Source organism: Mus caroli, unplaced genomic scaffold, assembly GCF_978045245.1.
Source record: "Mus caroli unplaced genomic scaffold, Mus_caroli_1 scaffold_16, whole genome shotgun sequence".
NCBI lineage: Eukaryota > Metazoa > Chordata > Mammalia > Rodentia > Muridae > Mus > Mus caroli.
The window spans coordinates 40,050,937-40,071,155 of NW_028227271.1; the positions used below are offsets into that span (position 1 = coordinate 40,050,937).

The window sequence follows — 20,219 nt, forward strand, 5'->3', positions numbered from 1 at the left end:
AGTTCTGGGCCCTGGGGGGATACGAGGTGCCTCTGGCCATATGGTGGGTCATCAGTGCCAGTGGGGGACTGGGCACCCAAGAGAAAAGCTACAAGAGTAGCAAGGGTCACCTTGCCTAGGGTAGGGGGCTGGGGGCAGTGAGGAGAATAAGGCAAGCGAGACAACAGGCCATTGTGTGGCTCCCACTGGCTGTGGTCTAAGCCCTGCCTCTTTGAATGACATCACTTAATTGTCTTTGATCAAATCCTTAGTGGTTGATATCACCATCACCATTTCATGGTAGGGGAAACTGAGCCCAGAGAGGTTAGGAAGGTTTTTTTTCTATGTAACCCAGCTACAAAGTGGTTAGCCTGGGTTGTGGGGTTCTGTATCTGTGTCAAAGCTCCCACCTGTGGTGCTTGAGGACATTTTGAGTATGAATGGATTGTGATAAACGAGACTCCTAGAATACGTAATGAGGTTTTTATACTGACTGGCTGTAAGAGGAAGATAAACAGGTATTGAGGGAGAGAGGTCATTGGGCTGCAGCCTGGGGTATAGGTGAGAGTACCCTGAGCTGGCTCCTGTCCCTGCCCTTCCTGCCCTTTCGTGTACCATGTGGCTTTGTGTGAGTCATACCATCCTGGGGCCGGCTTCCTTCTCAAGAAGCAAGGGTAGCACCATAGTACTTACTGTGAACTCCCGAGTGGCAGGGCATGGACCAACCTTGGATGTTTAGGGCTCGGTGGGAAAGAAGCACTTTGCCTACTAGCTCAGCACAGATTTCTGAGGCCTGGGGAGGTGGGAGGGAGGGAAGCAGCCCTAAGGCAGCCATCTGACTGTTGTCCCTGAAGTCACTGGGAAAGGGAGGTGCCATGAGCAAGAGGACTTCTAAATAGTGCTTCTCTCCCTTGGACCTCTTCCCCAGCCTGGTGGCTGAGCAGAATGGCTGCTGTGGCATTGGCTTTCAGAGGGAGAGGCTCCAGCTGTGTGGCACCATCACCCAGGAATCCCTGATCCCCAGGTCTGAGGTGTGCAGTGTTTGGAAAACGTACCCTGGATGATTAGGGCCAGCTGCTGTTTTCTCCTGAGAGCCAGCAGCCACTTCTACTGAGGCACCATATTCAGTGCTGGCCCCAGAGAGATTCCCAGTATGCAGCTGCTCCTGAGGGCCACTACCCTGCCTGGGGTCAGGGTAGCATCCTCTGCAGGCACGTGGGCCTGTTCGCCAAGCACCGCCCCCCTCCCAGTCCCATGCCTTATGGCCAGCTGACAAGCACACTTCCGGGTAACACTGCCCCCTGTCCCATCTGGAATCCTGCTCAGTTTTATGCAGTAGGATATGTTTATGGTTTCCTTAAGGTGTGTGTGCTTGGTGTGCACAAATTGCCCATATTTAACTTAACTTTCACATCTTGGTGAGTTTAGGCACAGCCATGTTTATCGTGTATACAGAGGCGATGACTAGGTGTCTTCTGATGAAACTCAGCGGCAGCAAGATGAAGGCTGGGGATTTAAAAAAAAAAAAAAAAGGTGTGGCGAGCTCTAGAAGTCAGCCCTGACCATAGAAACTCATTTAAAGTGGACAGGGATTTGGAATTTTGATCCAGTTGATGGTCAAATGGTGGCTTTTTGTAGTATGACATTTTTCTTTTTTCATTTTTCATGAATTTTGTCTGGCTACATGTTGAGGAGTGCTATTTTTAGAAGTTCTATGGACCAGTCACTTTCTGAATATTGTTCAGTACACTTAAAAGAATGACAGAGGAAGAAACAAGTTTGTTTGAGACACTGAGTGCTGTCAGGATCTACATAAACCCAGACTGGACCCAGGCGTGCCTGCCTCCGGAGCTCCACGCCATGTGCACTGATTGGATGTTCATGAGCACACACCAGGAGTATCATGGGATAGGATTTAAATTTCTGTTCTTCGACTGGGCAGTATGCCAGTGCCCGTAACCACACAGGCAGGCAGGTCAGCTGAAGCCAGTCTACATCATGGTGTAAAGTTCTGCTGGGTACCACTGACCCCAAGAGCCAGGAGCCAGATCAGAGCCAGGTCTGTGAATGAGCGTGTGTTTAGAGATGATGAAAGGCCTGAGCAGACTGTGGGATCAAGTGCCATCCACTATGGAAGTGACCTGTCAACCTGGTTGGGACTTGGCGTTGCCAAGTCTGTAACGACTTGGTCTCTTGGTTCACTACACACAGTTTGCATGTTGATGCCACTGCTTACTGTCCTAAGAGCTCTAGGACACAAGAAGGGATGTGCTCAGCACCTCCTCTAGGCCCAGTGCAGTGCATGACCACACCCTGGGTGTTCACCTCTCTGGAGGGCATGGGGACCCCAAACCTGGGAGATTTACCATGTAGAAGGGCTTGGAAGTGAGAGCTGCTGAACCAGGAAACATGTTAGTTGGACCTAGCCCTCAGAGCCCCTCATCCATAGACCAGGTCCCCAAAGGAATATTCTCTACCTTTCAGGTTAGCAGTGACTTTTCTTTAAAGACATCCTGTCTTTATAACTAGAAGATATTTGATAGGTAATTCTCCATTAATTCAGAAACACCATTACTATTTGTTCATCGGCTAGGGGTGTCTGCCCTTGTCCCCACCGTAGTTTATCTCACAGGATTAGGTAGGGTATGACTGTGATGGTTCTGGGATTCTCCATGTCTATTCAGCATGTACTAATAATGTGTCTATTCACTGATATAATTCCATCCTTATCTGCCTCCTCCTTACCTCCACAGTCTGTTCATTCAATCAAAAGAAGGTTGAATTGTTGTTGTATAAATAAAACCTTGTATAAGATCTGAGGGGTGTAGCTTGTTGGTGGAGCTCTTGGGTAACATGCATGGATCCTGGGGTCAATTCCCAGTACCACAAACAAAACAAAACCTTATTGAAGTACAGTCACTGTTAACATTATTAGGCTAAACAGATGGTTGAGTTAAGGCTTCCAAACACTTATTTTTAACGTTTGCCAATGAGTTAAGTAGCTCCTGTCTAGTTGCTGTCCCCCTTTTAGGACCACTGGTCTTCTAGGGTTAAAGGCAGATTGGTTACTGTGCTGAGGCAACAATTAGAAACAATTGTATACGCCTGTTTAAATAGATCTTGAAACTATGGGAAATATATTTATTTTATTTTGTTTTGAGACAAGGTCTCACTATGTAGTCCTAGCTGGCCGGGATCTTGCTTTAGTAGACCAAGTTGGCCTGGAACTCACAGAGCTCTGCCTACCTCTGCCTCTACCTCCTTCATGAGAGGAGGCCCTGACCCCCCATGCTGACTCGGGGAAAAGTATGAATGGAAACTTGCCTTCTCTAAGTGCTTGGAAGAAAGAGGGAAACATCATTTAGTGACCTTGTGCTGTATTTTGTCTTGGAACAAGGTCTAGTGTCCTGGCACCACTTGAGAGATGCATGCTGGGGCTTTTTTTTTTTTTTTTTCTTTAGCCTTATAAATGAGGCTCTTTTCTAAATGTCTTCAGTGGATCAAAGGGTATCAAATGTGAGGAGACCTCAGATGTGTGTGTGTGTGTGTTCATATGTGGGCATATATGCACAAGAATAGAAACTGATATGAAGTGTCTTCCTCAATGCTCTCCACCTTATTTTTTGAGACAGTGACTTTCATTGAGCCTAGAGCTAGACTGACTGGCCAGCATTCCTGTGAGGACCTCCTCTCTCCCCTCCACCCCGGCTGGAGGCACACATTGCTGTGCTCAGCTTTGTGTATGTGTGTAGAGATCTAACTTAGAGCCCCATGCTTCCATGGCAAGCCCTTTTCTGACTGAGCCATCTCCCCAGCCTCTGACTGCAGCTTTTCTATCCAAAACTTCAAAGCAGCCAAGACAAATTTGAATCCCTTGCGTGAGCTTCCCCCCAGGCAGCGCGTACTAGCAATTTAGTGCTCAGCTGGCCAGAATCGAAAGCTGAAACACGAGTTAGAAGTCTGATATTCAGATAATCTACACGTCTAGCTACATAACACACTGATAATATCCAAAATTAAGATTAGTACTTCTGTGACCACCCATACAAGATGTCCACCGTGAGGGTGCTTTTGATCTAATTACAAGTGTCAGGATGGCTACTAGTGGATAATAGAAAATGGCAATAAGATTAGGGGTGAAGTGTTTGACAAGGGCTGAGACAACCTTTAAAAGTTACCGCTGTCTACAACTGTTCTCTTCATTGTCTTTGAGGACAAGTGTTCGGGCTGCCACTGTGATCCTATCATGGGTGTTCTCATTTGAGCCGCAGTCACTGTGTGGCGCTGTCACCAATGTGAAGACTTCCCTGGGCATGAAACCCCAGTAGCCGTGGCCTCATCTCATCCTAGGAAGTGACTGTCAGCCACTCCAATCTTACCAAGAGATCATGACATCATTTTTACGACCCCTAATGTTTGGGCAGGGCTTTTGAGTCTTGTTAATTTAAGACATGGAGTGCCGATTTGGGGAGAGAGGAGGCACAGGGACAGGATGCAGAGCTCAGAGGACCGGTAGGAAGGCCCTCTCTGCTTGGCACATAGGATGGGATGAATTCAGCCCAGCAGGGCAGCCAGACGTGGAGATGTTCTGTTTATAGCTAAACCTCCTTCAGACTCAGAAATTGCTTCTGTTTTTTGTTTGTTTGTTGTTTTTTTTTTTTTTTTTTTCCAAGACAGATCTTCTAGACTGCCCAAACCTGAAGGCTAAACGCCACTCAGGTTCCCAGAGGCTACAAGGAGAGGTTTGAATGAGGGACACTTTGTAGTTAATTGAGATGCTGTTTCCAGGTGACTCCGAGAACAGTTCTGTGCTAAGTGCACACCCCTTGAATGCCTGTACATCCATGGCTTTGAGGTTTTCTCCCCCCCCCCCCGCCAGATTTCGAACATAACTGATTTTCATGAGTTGCTCTTTTTGTGTCTGTTAGCCTCCTAAAAGGCTCTTTTATTGTGTTCTTGCTACTTTATTACTGCATCCTCTCAATCCTGTGTCTGTGTTTCAGCCTCATCTAGAAAAACGATGGTGAATTCCAAGTGAAAATAAATGTGAAGACCTCGTTCTAAGTAGCGAATGTTTATTGCGTAGTTACTATTTATTAGTCCTCTTCTTGGGGGAAAGTCTTACCAGCTGAAAGAAGTGACCAAGGCTTGCAGGGACACTTTTACAGGTCTCTTGGAATGGAAGAGGATTATGGGTGTAAATTTATAATTTTATTATCGGGAATAGAATGAATCATGGTCACCAAAAAAAAAAAATCTCAAGTGATAAACAAGCCAATAAAGTTCGAAGATGAATTCTCGGAGGGGAAGGAGTAATTATTTGAATTATATTTGCCTGTTTAATTAACATTTATTGTCTTCTGGGTAACAGGCACTGCTGGGTACTTTTACATCTGCTATTTTATTTAATTACAAAGAGTTCTTCACTTGCAGATAAGATTTCCCAGGGGCTTCCCAGGGCTAATGAGTTAGCCTGCCTGGTGTGTCTCGGGCCCAGCTGCTCGTGGGGATCACCTAGGGAGCTGCAGGGCCATCTGGTGCCGGGCCTTCCTCCTCTGGGATCCTAGTTACCTGGGCAGGGTTGGCACCCTGCAGCAGCGGGTCAAAACTCTGGACCAGCTACCCAAGCCAGGTATTCCACTCGCAGAGGAGAATACCACCCGAAACTTCTCAGCAGTAGGCAACTGTTGTGAAGTTCGGCAGCTGAGTTTGTGGTGCCATGTGGAATACACCCGACACCTGTTTTGGCTTTTTTTTTTCTTCCTTTGTCTGTTTCCCATTGAGTGGGGTGTGGGGAGTGTCCGGATAATTATGGAATGAAGCAGGCTGGCAAAACGTTTCCTGAAATGTCTCAGCTCCAGAATTCCCCGGGGTTGATTTATAGTCTGACTTTCCTCTGCTGTGTTGATCAGGGACGTTCTGTAGGTGACTTGCCTGCTAAGAGGCCGTGTCTGTGTGTGGTGGAGTTGCACGTGGGTAGGGCTCAGAGAGTAATTTGTAGGTGCCGGTTCCGGATGGAACTCAGGTTGTCAGGTTTGGTGGCAAGCATTTTAACTCACTGAACCTTCTCATTGGCTCTCTTTCTTATGAGAGAAACAGAGATAGGGAGACAGAGAGAGAGAGAGAGACAGACAGACAGACAGACAGACAGAGCCAGCATGCACCTCGGTACAAGTATGGAAATCATAAAACAACTCTGTTGAGTCAGGTCTCCCACCTTATGTGCGTTCTTCATGGCAAATGTCTTTACCCCTTGTGTCCACGCTTTGATTTTTAAAAATATTTATTGGGAGCATGCACATGCTGTGTGACACGAGTGTGGAGGTCAGAGGACAACCAGTTCTCTTTCTCCTACCATGTGAGTCCTGGAGACCAAACTCAAATCATTGTTTCCCAGCAAGCATTCTGTTCAGCCATCTTTTTTTTTTTCCTTTAAAAATATGGAACGCTTCATGACTATGCGAGCCATCCTTGCTCGGGGGCCATGCTAATCTTCTCTGTATCGTTCCCATTTTAGTATATGTGCTGCTGAAGCAGGCACCTGTTCAGTCATCTTGGCCCCAACACCTCCTTGTTTCACTGTCTTAGACCTGTAGACAAAGAAGCCAGGCTGGATGGCCAGTGAGATCCAGGGCTGACCGTTCCAGGTGTGGGCTAGGTGGGCGTCACTGGCAACTGGCCCCCTAACATCTAGTCTCATCCCTCCTGCGCTTGGCCTAGCGGCAAGTCAGACTTACATGGGCTGTTGGCTCTGCTTGGATACTCTCCTGCCTCTGGACAGCTGGGACTTGTCTTGTAGCTGTCTTTGTGGACAGAATCCCCTTGGGGAAGCTCTGCTCTGGCCCTCACTACTTTTTTATCTGGCTGAGCTAATGGAATACCCTTGCCTGCCCACGCCTGTCCTTGTACCCTCTGGCCATTTTAACTGCACTAGCTCTTGATGTCAGAGTCCTGGGTGGCTGGAAGGCTCAGTGTGTGGCCTCTGAAGCCACAGTTCTACCTTTTATATTGTCACTGTAGCAAAGGCTGCTGGATCTCAAAGAGGGCAGGAGACTTGGCCCAACTTAGGTGGCCCTGGAAACTGTGATGAGTCTGCGGTATAGCCCAGTTTCTCTTTGCAAGAAACTTGGGAGTGAGAGATAGTCACCTGTCTTCAGATACCACCTTCCTGCTGCCATAGGCACTGTGTCCGGCGTTTCCATCAAGGTTACACAGTGGTCAGCTTCCTTAGTGGTTTTAAAAAACAAAGCAAGTCAAGGCTTCTGTGAGAGTCCCCATTGCCTCTTCTCATTTCTAGGATTCTGTGCAAGGCCTTTAAAAGTTTCCCAAGTAAAGAACTTGTCCCCATGTTCTGTTCTAAAAATCCTTGTCAAAGAATCAGAATAAGAGGGATGGGAGAAGTGGCAGTTGTGTGTCTATATAATTTGCTTATGATATATATGTGTATACACACACACACATATAAATATATATATATATATATATATATATATATATATATATATATATATACCTATGACATGGTGAGTATATGTGTGCATGTGTGGTGTACTCATAGTGTGTATCTGCTATGTGATATACATGTATGGGGTATATGATGTATGTGTCATGCACGTATATGGTATGAATATACATGATATGCATGTGTGTGTGCATGTGTGCTTTCACATTGTGTGTGATAGGCATGTTGTATATGTTTAAGTGGAACATGTGTGATGTGTTTTCATTGTATGTGTGATATGTGCTATATATGTACGTATGTGGTTTTAGGTGTGTGGTGTGTGTTTCATTTGTTCATGTATATGGTATGTTATGTGTACATGAATTTGTACGTGTCTATGGCACGTAATGTGTTATGTGTATGTTGCGCTTGTAGGTATGCAGTGTGTGTGTGTGTGTAGTGTGGCATATAGGTATTTGTTTGTAGACTGTGTGGTGTGGGTTATACTTATATATGGTGTGTATATGTGTGTGATAAGGTATATGTACATGTGTGCATACACATTTGAAGATATGGCTGTGAGCATGGCTTAGACAGCCTTTCAGTTGGGTCTTCCCTTTCTTTAAGCACTTGTGATGAGTTTAAAAGGGAATGTTAAAGCATACAACAAGAACAAGGGGAAGGCACTTGTCCCTGTGAACAGAAGCAGAGCTGGCAAAGCACTCGGGGTGACAGCAGCAGACAGTGGCCTCCTGAGACAAGGAGGCCCCGCCCCACACCTTTTGTGAATAAAATGAAGCTGGTTAAGTGGCTTCCGGTATTTTCAGAACTCAATGAAAAGCTAAGTGAGAACTTCACCGGCAGCTGAAGATTTGATCCTGGCCAAGGGCGCTCACTCCGTTCCATTCCATCTGGCAGTGAGTGTGTGTAGACGCCCCTCTGCCTCCATTTCAAGCAGAGTGCTGGTCACGTGTCAAGGAGGCTGCTGTTGAACCCTGGTTTTCTGAAAACTCTTTGATGCCTAAGCTTCCGCTCTGAGAGATTGGTTTCCAAGAGTGAGACCTCTGAGGGCACTGTGCATGCTTGCTTTCTTCTCTGTGCAGAACAGAAACCCCAAACAGGAAATGATTCAGGGACAGAATGGCTGAGATCAGTTCAGAGTCAAGTTGAGCTGAACATATTTTTCTGGGACCAGGGTTTCTGTAGCCATCCAGGATTCCAGGACCCTTTATCTTAGAACTCAGAATCTCAGAGCACAGCATGACCCCACCCCACCCTCTACGTCTGAGACTAGGGTGTCCATCCTGATGGTCCTTAGTTACAGATGTTTGGGGCTTTGCCTTCATCTGTGCAACTGTCAGCAAATGACTTCTCAGAGTCAGCTCCTTCTCCCCCATCTCCATCTCTCCCATCCCCCCCTCCCTTCCCATCTCCTCCCACCCCCATCCTTGTGATGGCTAGTGTTATTTTCAGCACTAAGTGAGAGACAGATTTGAGAAACATTGCTGCTGTGCGTCTAACCTGTGACCCATGGGCTGCATGCTGCAAGGGTTGTTCTGAATGTAGCCCAACACAACATTGTAAACTTAACTTAAAATGTGACATTTTAAAAACTCTTACTTCATTTACTTTTTTTTTTTTTTCTGAGGCAGGGTCTCACTCTAGTTCTTGATGATCTGGAACTCACTGTGTAGACCTGGCTGTCCTTGAACTCACAGAGATCCACTTTCCTCTGCCTTTTGAGCACTGAGATTAAAGGAATGTACCTGCATGAGTTTCTGTGTATCACACATGTGCAGGTACCTGTTGAGACCAAAAGAGGGTGTCAGATTCCTTAGAGCTGGAGTGACGGTTGTAAACTGTCTAGTGGGAGTGATGGGAATGGAATCCTGGTCCTCTGCAGGATCAGTAAGTATCCTTACCATTGAACGATCTCTCCAGTCCAAACGTGAGAAATCTGTGTGATGTTTGTTTTTGTAATTTGATTGCATACGTTTGTTTGTTTTCTTCTTGTTTAGTTTTTTTTCTAGACAGGGCACAAAGCCAACCAACCAAAAACAAAACCCCAAAATGGTGGCTTTCCTGAAACTCACTATGGAGACCAGGTTGGCTCTGAACTCACAAGAAATCCTGCTGCCTGTCTCCCAAGTAGTGGGGTCAAAGGTGTGTGATCAAAGAACTATGCCTGGCACTTGCATAGTTCTTGAGCATGGTCTTTGTAGGTGACAGTCCCATGGTACCATGTGTAAAGATGGGACGCTTTGGCCTGGTCTGTGTAACTGGCACTTACAAGACGTCCTCTCAGACCATGTTACTAGTATCGGAAGGGAAGAAGTAATGGTGAAGGCCAGGACTTCTTGGTGGCTTTCAGCGTGCTGCTGTAGCTCGCTTAATCCTTGCTGTCACTCTTCTTACAGGAGAAGACACCGAGGCCTGAGATCTGAGATCCTTTCAAGGCTACTGCATTGGTAAGTAACAGAGCTGGCATGGGACCCTAGCCACCTGGCTCTAACCCCTCACTGCTCACTCTCACTCTGAAGAAACAGCAGTGAGCCAGATGTGACTTTCACTTCAGTAGAAGTGTCCCCACCCCATGGAAGTGACAGCACATAACGCATCATCTCCTTCGGCCCATGAACGCTGAGCTTCTGTAGGCTGTTGAGTCAGACTAGGAATTTAAATAACTAATTTGGAAGTGAGGTGATACTTCTACACTTCCTGCCCCAGGTAACAGTAGTAGCAAAGAGTTCTGAGCCATAGACTGTGTGTACACATTACCCAAGTCACAGTAGCCCTACCAAGCTCAAGTTCACAGGAAGGAATGACCTGGACCCCAGTCGTTCTGTGAAGGAAAGCAGAGTCAGTATTCACACCTGGCTTGCAAGCCGGTGCTGTTAACCAGCGTAGTTTTTGTCACCCTCTGAGGGCGCCTGTCGTGGGGGAAAACCATTCTCCTTGATCCCAGGTGCCCCCACCACATTCCACGTGGCTGGCCAGCTTTGTGGTGATGCGTCAGCATGGTAAGGGGCCCTCAGCACAGTGGCCCATGGCAGCCTTTGCTCTGGCGTGCTTGAATGGTTTTAATGTTTTGTTTTGTTTTTTAATGGAATTATGTGTGCAGTTAAATACAAATCTTATTCTTTACAGCTGGTTATATAAATGTTTACTATCCTACCCAAGTTAACTGCCCTGAATCAGGAGGCTCAGTATTCCCACCATGCTAGGATGCTCCCTAGAACTGCCTGATGAGTCAGCACTTTATCATGTCTGTGTTTTCAGCTTATACAGATGCAGGCAGGCATAGTTGTTCAACAAAGCAAACTGAAGGCAAAACCACCTTAAATAGCATAGGTGGCCATATCATTTCACCCGGCAGGCCTCTGTCTCCGAGTGAGTATGATAGGAGGCTTGGATCTGCTATTCCTTCTGTTAGTCTTTGTTCTCAGTGCCTTTTAAAATTTGAGCATCTCATGCCATCAAGTGTCTCCTGTATTTATAGACTGTAATTATCACACAGCATGCCCCCCTACATCCAAACCATCTCTTCCATATGGTGCTTAGCTTAAGACATTCAGTCCAGTGCTAAAAGAAAGACGATGTTGTATGTCATAAAAGACAGTCGGCCAGTCTTCAGTGTGAGGCCATATGGGATTTTCAAACCATTTTAGAGTTTTCAGTTTTTATATTACATTCTGATGTTAGATGCTAAACCTGGAGTGAGATGCATTTTATAGAAATCTTACATTTATTATTGAGTGGGGAGGGGACAGTGTCACGGGGACAATGTTTGGAGCCTGTTCTCTCCGTTGTCCTTTATGTGAGTTCTAGGGACTGAGCTAGGGTCACAGGGCTCGTGTGGAAAGTGCCATTATTTACTAAGCTAGGTGGACAGCCCGTAAGCTGGAATTTTAATACCGCTAGGTCTGAAGCGTGAATGAATGACTGCATTGGGTTCAGTGACCTGGAAGTTTTTGCTGAGATGATACACCGAGCTGATTTGCACAAATACTTCCCAGTACAAATGTGTGGAGTTGATGGAAATAAGAGCAGTGGGTCTTGGGGAGTCTGTAACAAAACATTCTAGAATCAACCAGAAATTTAGAGAGACGTATGAGCCAGTGGTTATATGTGAACAAAAGCTGTGACACATATGGGACTTTTGTAGGCAAAGGGTCCAGTGAGTGGTGTGTTAATTGTACAGAGTCTAGAAGTGAGGCCTGAGATAAGGTAGGATTGAGTATCCAAGAGCCTTAAAGGAAATGTTTATTTCTTTATGACAGTGGAGCTAGAAAACGTCACTGTCTGGAAGTTTAACTATGAGTTGAACGAGTGTTACCCACAAGAAATAAAAACTTGGTACTGTACCACACACACACACACACACACACACACACACACACATCAAATCTATTTTGATTACTTATAACATGATGTCCTTCAACCTGAACAGTTAACGTGAAACTTAGTTTAACCAGTACCACAAACACAAACGCAGTCCTAGAGGATGTTTCATCAGTGCATTCCCGACAGGATTCGCATAAGAAGGAAAAAGACTACCTGTGCAGAAGTCACAGATAGACACTATAGACTGACTACTCAGGACAAGCCATTCCAAGATGCTGGTAAATTTAACTGTTCAGTAAAACCAACAAATAGTATGTTTAAAATGATTGAGGACTAGTGACATCAAAAAGTAAAGTAAAGGGGAAGAAGATCTATAAACCAGCCAAAAATGAAATGAAATGAGAGTCATTTTATTTAAAACCTAAGGGAAGGGCTTAAGGAATGACTAGCTGTGGAGAGCAAGTGAACTGTCGTACAATATTAACCCTCATTAAGTGTGTTGCCAGACACTGTTCTGAGTTCTTGGCTCAACCCACTTAATCGGCAGAACAAATTGTGAGGGGGCATCATTATGGCCATCTGTATTTTTATTTGTTTATTTTACATCCCTAATTAAAATATAATGACGTCATTTCCTCCCTTCAGCCCTTCCAGCATCCTCCCTAGTCTCAACTTGATGGGCTCTTTTTGTTTATTATTGTTACAAACATATAGACAAATATATAGATACAACCCGCTGAGTCCGTTTTTATTTTTCCTGTGTATATGGTTTCAGGGCTGACCGCTTGTATTAGATAACCAGTCAGGGACTCAAACCTGGAAGGGGCTAATTCTCCCTCCCAGCAGACATCAGTGCCCTGTCTCTGTCAGTGTTCTCTGTCTAGGGGTTGGGTCACTGTGAGATTTCCCCCTTCCATGTTAACATGTCTGGTGATATTGTTGTTTGGGTCTAACTCAGCAGCCCTTTCTAAGAGTCACATAGTAGACTTAATGGTACTCTGACTTTCAAGTGTTATACCTCCTCATGCCCTCTTCTGTGGTGTCGCCTGAGCCAGTGCTGTAGATGTGTCCATTGGAGCTGGGCTCCCCACAACCCACTGACCTTTGCATTGTGAACAGTTGTCATGTCTATTTTATAGATGGAAAAAAAAACACTAATGCAGTTCAATCTTGTTATTCATGGTTGTACACTTGTACTGGTAAGGACAGAGCTGGGATTTGACCCCAGCAAGAATTAAGAATAATCACCAAGTGGTATACGGATGTAAGTATGAAAGAATAGTAAAGAGACACTGCATAGTGGGGCTAAAGGAGAAACCATGCTGGGGGAATGTGAGGGTTAAATGTCTTCTGGGATCTCCTGTAAGCTTTGAGATGTAAGAATTTCCGAGCAGATGAGCATCATGGGTACAGGATGCAGGGGAGGGTAGCAGAGCCTCACTTTGCACTGTAGTATATATTGATGTGCCGATAAATGTTTATAGCAGTCTTCATAGGGAAAGGCCAAAAAAAAAAAAAAAGCCTCTTTGTAGCATCCAGTGATTTCTTTTTACTTTTAAATTTTACTTTTTATGTGTATGGGTGTTTTGTCTGCATGTCTGTCTGTACACCATGTAGCACCCATGGGGGCCAGAAGAGGGCGTCAAGTCCTCTGGAACTGGGGTTACCGATGGCTGTTAGCCAATCATGTGGGTGCTGGCAAATTGAACCTGGGTCCTCTGAAAGAACAGCCAGTGTTCTTTACCAGTGAGCCATTCACTAGGCCCGTGTTTGCTGCTTTCTGTGGTGTAAATATCCCCGCAACGACTAGTTTCAGGCGAGCAATGCAATGTCTCTGAACTTGGAGTTGAGAAGCTGTGAACATCGTCACGTCTCTTGAAACAACATGATCTGGCTTCGGCATGTCAGTGGCTCACGTGTTCACGCTATTTTAAGCTCCGATTCTGGGTTGTGCACCTAGGAGCGGAATTTCCAGGAAGTAGTAATGTCACGGGTGATTCACGGGGGCAAGAAGAGACAATGGGACGGGAGCAGCCAGCGCGCTCTGCCCTTCTTTCTTCCCCTGGACTTAAAAGCATAACAGGAAAGCAGCCTTTTGCGAATGCGGGCCGAAGCATGGCATAGTCCTCACAGTTGGACACTATGCATGTAGCTAAACGCTAGGGTTAAGTCCTCGTCCTCCCAGGGCTGATGACTTCCCAGCCATGGGTTTCTGGTAGGAGTTACAGTATCAGATATGAGCTCCATCTTGTGCGGTGGGTCTCAAGTCTAGTCATAGAACAGTTGGGTGCCCCATGACGATGGCGTCACCATTGCAGGTATAGAGGCATCTTGCCTGGCAGGTTAATGTTGCAATTTGTAGGGCTCACAGCATAGCAAGGCCACTGATGCCCTTTCTTTCCGAGTACTCTGTTATAGAACTGTCCATCATCACAAAAGCTAGAGAGTAGGAAGGGAGCTTGCTCTCAGTTCCAGCTTGATTTCTCTCTTGTCTTGCAACCAAGGTGTGTGTGTGTGTCTTCAGGAATAAGGTCTTACAATCTAGTTTCAGTAGGCCACCAAAAGGAGATGCTAGAGCCTGTATTCTTTGGGGCTTTGCTAACCAACAGCTTATAAGGTAGTCATGATTTAGTTTTGAGTTGCAAGAAAAGCAATATTCAGAAAAGTAGTCATTCATCTATATGGAAAGACAGGAGCATGGATATTTTTCTGTATCTGTCGTCATACACAATATGGATACTTAACTTGGCTCTGCTTAGAGTATAGCTGGAAATCTGCTGTGGGCCGGTGATACCCAATTCCATGTCCTTTTATAGGCATTTGAAGTTTTAAAATTATTATTACTTATAGACAGTCTTGTTTTGTATCCTGAGATAATTTATAACTTGTTTGTATCCCAGAACAGTCCAGACCCTCCTGTGTCATTATAATGACTTGTTTGGTCACATATTGCTGTTTGATGAAGAATCAATTGTACCTAAAAGACTACTTGGGACTAGGCATGGAGGTACATGCTGATAATCCAAACACTTGGAGGGGTGTGCAGATTGGAAGTGAAAGACCAGCCTGGACTCCACAGAGGACGAGACAAAACCACTTAGGGAGCCTTGCACACAAGAGCCCTTCCCAAATTTAGAGGGAGTTAGCAAGTCTCCCGTGGGAATCCACCACTAAATGCTAGGCACTTCCCTGTGCCATCTGGTGTAGCCAGTACATACGCCACTGCAGGTCTCCTCAGTGCTTGACTCTGCACTCAAGGAGTCTCAAGGAATCTGTAAATAAGTGATAAATATCTGTGAATTCCATTTTCAAGACGTGTGTGTGGGGAGAGAGAGAGAGAGAGAGAGAGAGAGAGAGAGAGAGAGAGAGAGAGAGAGAGAGAGAGAGACTTGTGTGTCAAGTCCTGGCATGCAGTAGATGGAGTTTGGTGGCATTATTTAGAGGGGTTTTATAAACAGGCACTGCTTAACCATCCAAAGGGTTTCGAATGTATCTCAAGCTTCCCTACCACTAATCCCTGGTGCCCTCCACCTCCTGGGTTACTTGGAGGTATTCTGTCATTACTAATTGTCTCAACGTGAAGTCTATTTGCTCTGGAAAGTCAGAACTCTGTTTCTGGAACAAATGAGACCTCGATGTGTTTAGCAAGCGACAGAGGTGAGAATTTGTCCCACTGTGTCATCCTTTTTTAGGCTTATTTGATCCGCCCACCGCCTGTCCAGGATGGATCATCAAAGGCCCCAAAGACACTGGCTTCTGTTCACTTGACAAAGAACATTTATGGCCTTTCTTAGTGAAATAGATGTTCTCAGGGGAGCTTTCACTGTTGCTGCTGTTGCTGCGGCTGGCCACATGTCGAACTCATGAGCTGGTTTATAGAACCAGAGGTTTCTCCTCATGGCGCTCCCTGGTTACCGTTTGGAAATAAGTTCCCTAAGTGGGTTATACATCTTAAAAGGCCTTTAGGACACTGTCTGTGGTTGGTGAGGAGCTGGGGATGGCAGCTAGCTTACAGAGTCAGGAGATGGGGGCATGGTCGCTTCAGCTGACAGGGGACATCCTCTGTCACAGGCTCCCAGTGATCATGGTTCATTTGGCTATGCAGTTTTCAGTTCTGGGGGGCTCAGGGTTCCATTGAGCTCTCCTCCGCAGAGCATTGTCTACGCAGCAAGCTGGGATGCAGAGTTTCAGTTTACTGAAGATGGGTGTGAATCAGCGGTGATATCTGACTCCCTCAGACAATCATCCTGTCTTCATTGCCAGAGTGAAGATGGAGAGCCGGTTTAAATACCGTTGCCCTGGGAGATCCTTTCCTGATGCCCCTTTCAGGCTTGTGTTGCTAACTCGACTGTCATCTGACTGGCTCTGCACAGCTGTCGGAAAGAAAGGGTGGCCACCTCCATGTTAGACTGTGAGCCTAGAAAGGTGATGTGGGTCCACCTGCTTCCTGTGCTCACGGGAACTCAGACCTCTCTTGTTGGGCTGCTTCCCACCTCTGAACAACCCCAGCTTGAGCTGCTTTCCGTAGCAAGGAGCTTTGATTGCTTCTTTACTCGAAAAGTTTAAAGATGGAATTTTAGGCGTTAAGAATCGGAAGCTGAAAGTCTTGCCAAGTCTGGACACAGTTTTTCATCTCTGGATGAGACCCATGTCCTTTACAGATTGGGGCATCATGTAGCAGTTAGTGGTCCTAACAGCTTTAGAAAGGTCACTTTCCTAATCATCCAGCTGGAAGTCACAGAATTGATCTTACTGTTCCTCTGGCTATCAGTGGCTGTTGCTAAGTGCACTCTGTAATTTGATTCGCCATTCTAGGACAGTCCCGCCCACTGGTGAAGGTAGGCTGGTTTCTGAATGCCTCCTGGGGCACAGGGACAGAATGTGGCTAGGGGCTCCTTCCCTGAGGCCATCTGGGAACTGCTGTTGAATGATGGGTAGGCAAGAGCAAAGGAAGTCCAAGGAGACAGGTTTTTAATTCGTGTTTATTGGATGAGTGAATGAACTGAGGAATGAGCAGAGGAGAGCAGCAGCGAGGGCTGGTTGTACAGCGCTTGCCGTGGGTTTAACAGATGGAGCTTTGTAAAGAGGAGGGATACTGCTTTGAAGTCTAGCCATTAAAGTAACTGAAATATTTAACAAGAGACAGGAGAAAGACATGCGATAGCTGTTTCTAGGTGTATTCAGGGCATTGACAGGGCAGGGACAACAGTTGGGATCCTACTCTCTGTCCTAGGTGCTGGATAGACACCTTGTTCTCACCTTACTTTAATTTTTATTAGAAAAATCAATTTTTTGCTGACCAGCCAGGTGGCTTAGTGGTTAAAGTTCTTGGTGCCAAGCCTGATGACCTGAATTTAGTCCCTGGGACACACACATAGAGGGAGAGAACCAAGTTCTACAAGTTGTTCTCTGGCCTCCACATGTATGTGCACACACACAAACACACACACACACAGACATACACAGACACATATACACACAGACACACAAGACACACACACACAGACATACACACATATACACAGACACACATACAGACACACACACAAGACACAGACACACATAGACATACACACAGACACACACAGACATATACACACAGACACAAACATATACACACAGACACACACACATACACACACAAGACACACAGACACACACAGACATATACACACAGACACACACAGATATACACACAATACAGACACACACAGAGACACACACAGACACACATACTGAAAGTTTATTAGCTTTATGATCTAGGACTAATTGTAATTAATATCTGGGATATGCCTTATGCCATTCAGTCTTTTTCCTAAGTTACATTGCCTTTGGGGATTGAGGTGTTATATGCTTGTTTATTTTGAGATTGCTTGGTTGTATAGCCTTTGGACTCTCCGAAGTCTGCCTTAAGCCTCTTGGGTGCTGGGATTTCAGGTATACACCACCATACCTGGGTCTTATTTACTCCTGATAATTTGTTTTTGTCAGAGAAAGAGACTGTGTCTCAGAGAATTGCAGAGGCATGGACACTGGGGGCTGGGTCAGAGTTCTGTCTTTGGCCAGATTCTCGAACAAAATCCCCCTTTTGATTTCTAGGTCTTTGGCTTGGCTGCTGTCTGCCTGACAGGCTGCACGGAGTCCATCGGGTTTCTAATCAGGATCTAATCCTGGAGTCTTAATGTCACTGCCTTCAGTATTGTCCACTCATTCAGGCACTCAGTCAAATACTCAGGAATGATTTCATCAGTGCTTGGAGGTGTGGGGCAGTGAATGAGGGAAGCCCTCATTTCCCTAGTTTCAGGTTACCTGAGTTCCACATCCCTTCTGGTTGTTAGCCAACCTTCTAGGAACGTGGGGCTGTGATATTGACAGCCACACTAAGTAGCCGGGGACCACTGATCTGTAGGCGACCACCACATCCGGAAAGCTGGGAGACCTTGATTAATGTATCCATACACTCTTGTGGGTTGCTGCTCCTAACAGGAATGGGTGTGTATGGTGGGGTGGGAGGCTTGAGGCAAGCCTTTCCTCGGCTCACTTTCCTGAAGCTGTGAAGCCCATTATTATGCACATATGATGACCCTGGTTTCTGAAATCTCAGAGCAGAGCCATGGTCAGCAACAAGGTCAACTGCAGAAAGGAAGGGAAATCACACTCTGTGGGTGTGGCCTCTCCTGTTCCTTTACACGGCTTCTTCAATCTAGGCCCTGCCGCCGTGCAGAACAGGGAGCTGGGGCCTTGGCTATACTTATAGCTTCATCCTAGGCCTGCGTGCTTCTCTACACCTAGGGCATCTTTTAATGCCCAGCTAGAACCTGGGGCCTTAGATGCTTCTGAAACTCCAGGTGGTTTGATTCATTCTTTCTATTCATTTACTGGGGGGTGTGGGGGGGGAGAACCCAAAAAACCAAAAAACTTGTTTGAGGGCCTCTGTACAGAAAAGCTTTTAAGCCCAAGTTCCAGGGTGACCAAGACCTGTTTGTGCCCTCCTCTGAGAGAACCTGAGTCTGAGTTAAATCATCAGAAATGTGCTTACATTTCTGCCCATCCTTTTAGTGAGTCATTCAGGATGGATCATCAGGTGGGGTGTGCTAGGCTTCAACTGACCGAACTCCCAGGTCAAACGGGGGCAATTGCAGGGATGTGGTTGACAGGAGCAGGAAGTGGAACGGCCTCCAGGCACACTTTGATCAGGGCCCTGCCTTGGTTTCTTGGTGAGGCTTTGGGCTCTGCACATCTTTCTCCTGGCTTCATTCTCAGGTTCCGGTCCTTTACAGCAGCTTAGGAGGAAGAGGTAGCCTCTCTCTGCAGAGCCCTTGAACAGAATTTCCACTCTTCTCTCTGGCAGGATCCTCTCAGGACCTGCATCCCCTTCTCAGACCAACCATGGTGGCAGAGCAGAGGGGACAGCATTGTCTTAGACAGCTCAGGATCCACCTTTGGGATTGAGGACAAGTGTGTGTGGCTCCTGGTAGGGGATGTGTGGAAGAGATGTGACCAAGAGGCTTCCAAGTGGTTTCTCTGAGAGGATGGAAACAAAAGATGGGCCAGGAGGCCCCGCCTCTTCTCATGGCAAATTCTCCTAGCAAGTCCACCTTGGTTGGTTTGCTTTGTTTGTTTGAAAGCTTAGCATTTTGCATGGTTTCACAGTGACTTGAGTCATGTCTCTTTCCAATGGGAAATTATTTCTATTTTACAGAAGAGGAGACCAGCATAGGGAGCTTAGGGTACTGCTGGTCTGCAGGCACTAGCGAGCCTGCCAGATGTGTCTGGCCTGTGGATTCCACTCTATTTCTCTTTGGGGTAGTTTGCAGAGAAAATAGAATCTTAATAGAGGCCCTAAAAGGGGTTCCTACTGATTCGTCACAGTAAGCAGGGCCTTGGGCGCAGTTAGCACTTTTCATTTCCAGCTTTTATTAGGAGAATCCTGCCTGCCTTTTTTTTTTGTTGTTAGGCAACTGTGGATGGGAGGAAACTTCATTTCCCAGGTTCCGGGAAGTAACAGAGTGAGAGAGTGAGCCCCGGAGAAAAGCAGCGCCATTGTGGACTCACAGTGATTCAGAAGATAGAGCCTCAGACGCTCTTACAGAAATGGGTTTTCTCTTCTTTTCACTTTTCTGCCTGAGGCTGCCGTTTGTTTTCTTAAGCAATAGAGTAACCATTATGTAATCTATACAATGCTTCCTTCCCTTGGGCCCAAGTTAACTGTGCCTTCAACAATGCGGAGTGTCTTTTCATGTTGGCAAAGAGTTTACATAAAGCTAGTGGGAGTCCTAAATTAAACTGCCAAAGCAAAGGCAAACAAGCTGGGGTTTCTGGGCTTCTCCAGACACTGCAGAGACAACATCCCACAGCACAGGCAGCTGATTTGTTGAAATCATCTTGTGCTGGTGCAGGATGCAAGAGTGCTGTGCTCTGTGCAGAGCATGCAATGCCCTGAACATAGTGGCCA

General features: G+C 46.1%; 1 protein-coding gene and 1 non-coding gene across 9 annotated transcripts in view; one reads left to right on the plus strand and one right to left on the minus strand.

Annotated features, from left to right (window-relative positions):
* Positions 1-20,219, plus strand: part of Cyrib (CYFIP related Rac1 interactor B) — a 133,174-nt gene that overhangs the window by 27,802 nt on the left and 85,153 nt on the right. For all 8 annotated transcript variants that reach the window (XM_021183989.3, XM_029469390.2, XM_029469392.2 and 5 more), the window contains exon 2: positions 9,838-9,888. The gene's annotated coding sequence lies outside the window, so the exon portion shown is untranslated. The remainder of the gene's footprint in view (positions 1-9,837; positions 9,889-20,219) is intronic.
* LOC115029528 (U6 spliceosomal RNA) lies at positions 6,414-6,520 on the minus strand. Its single transcript, XR_003835089.1, has one exon. It is a non-coding gene; the product is annotated as a U6 spliceosomal RNA (small nuclear RNA).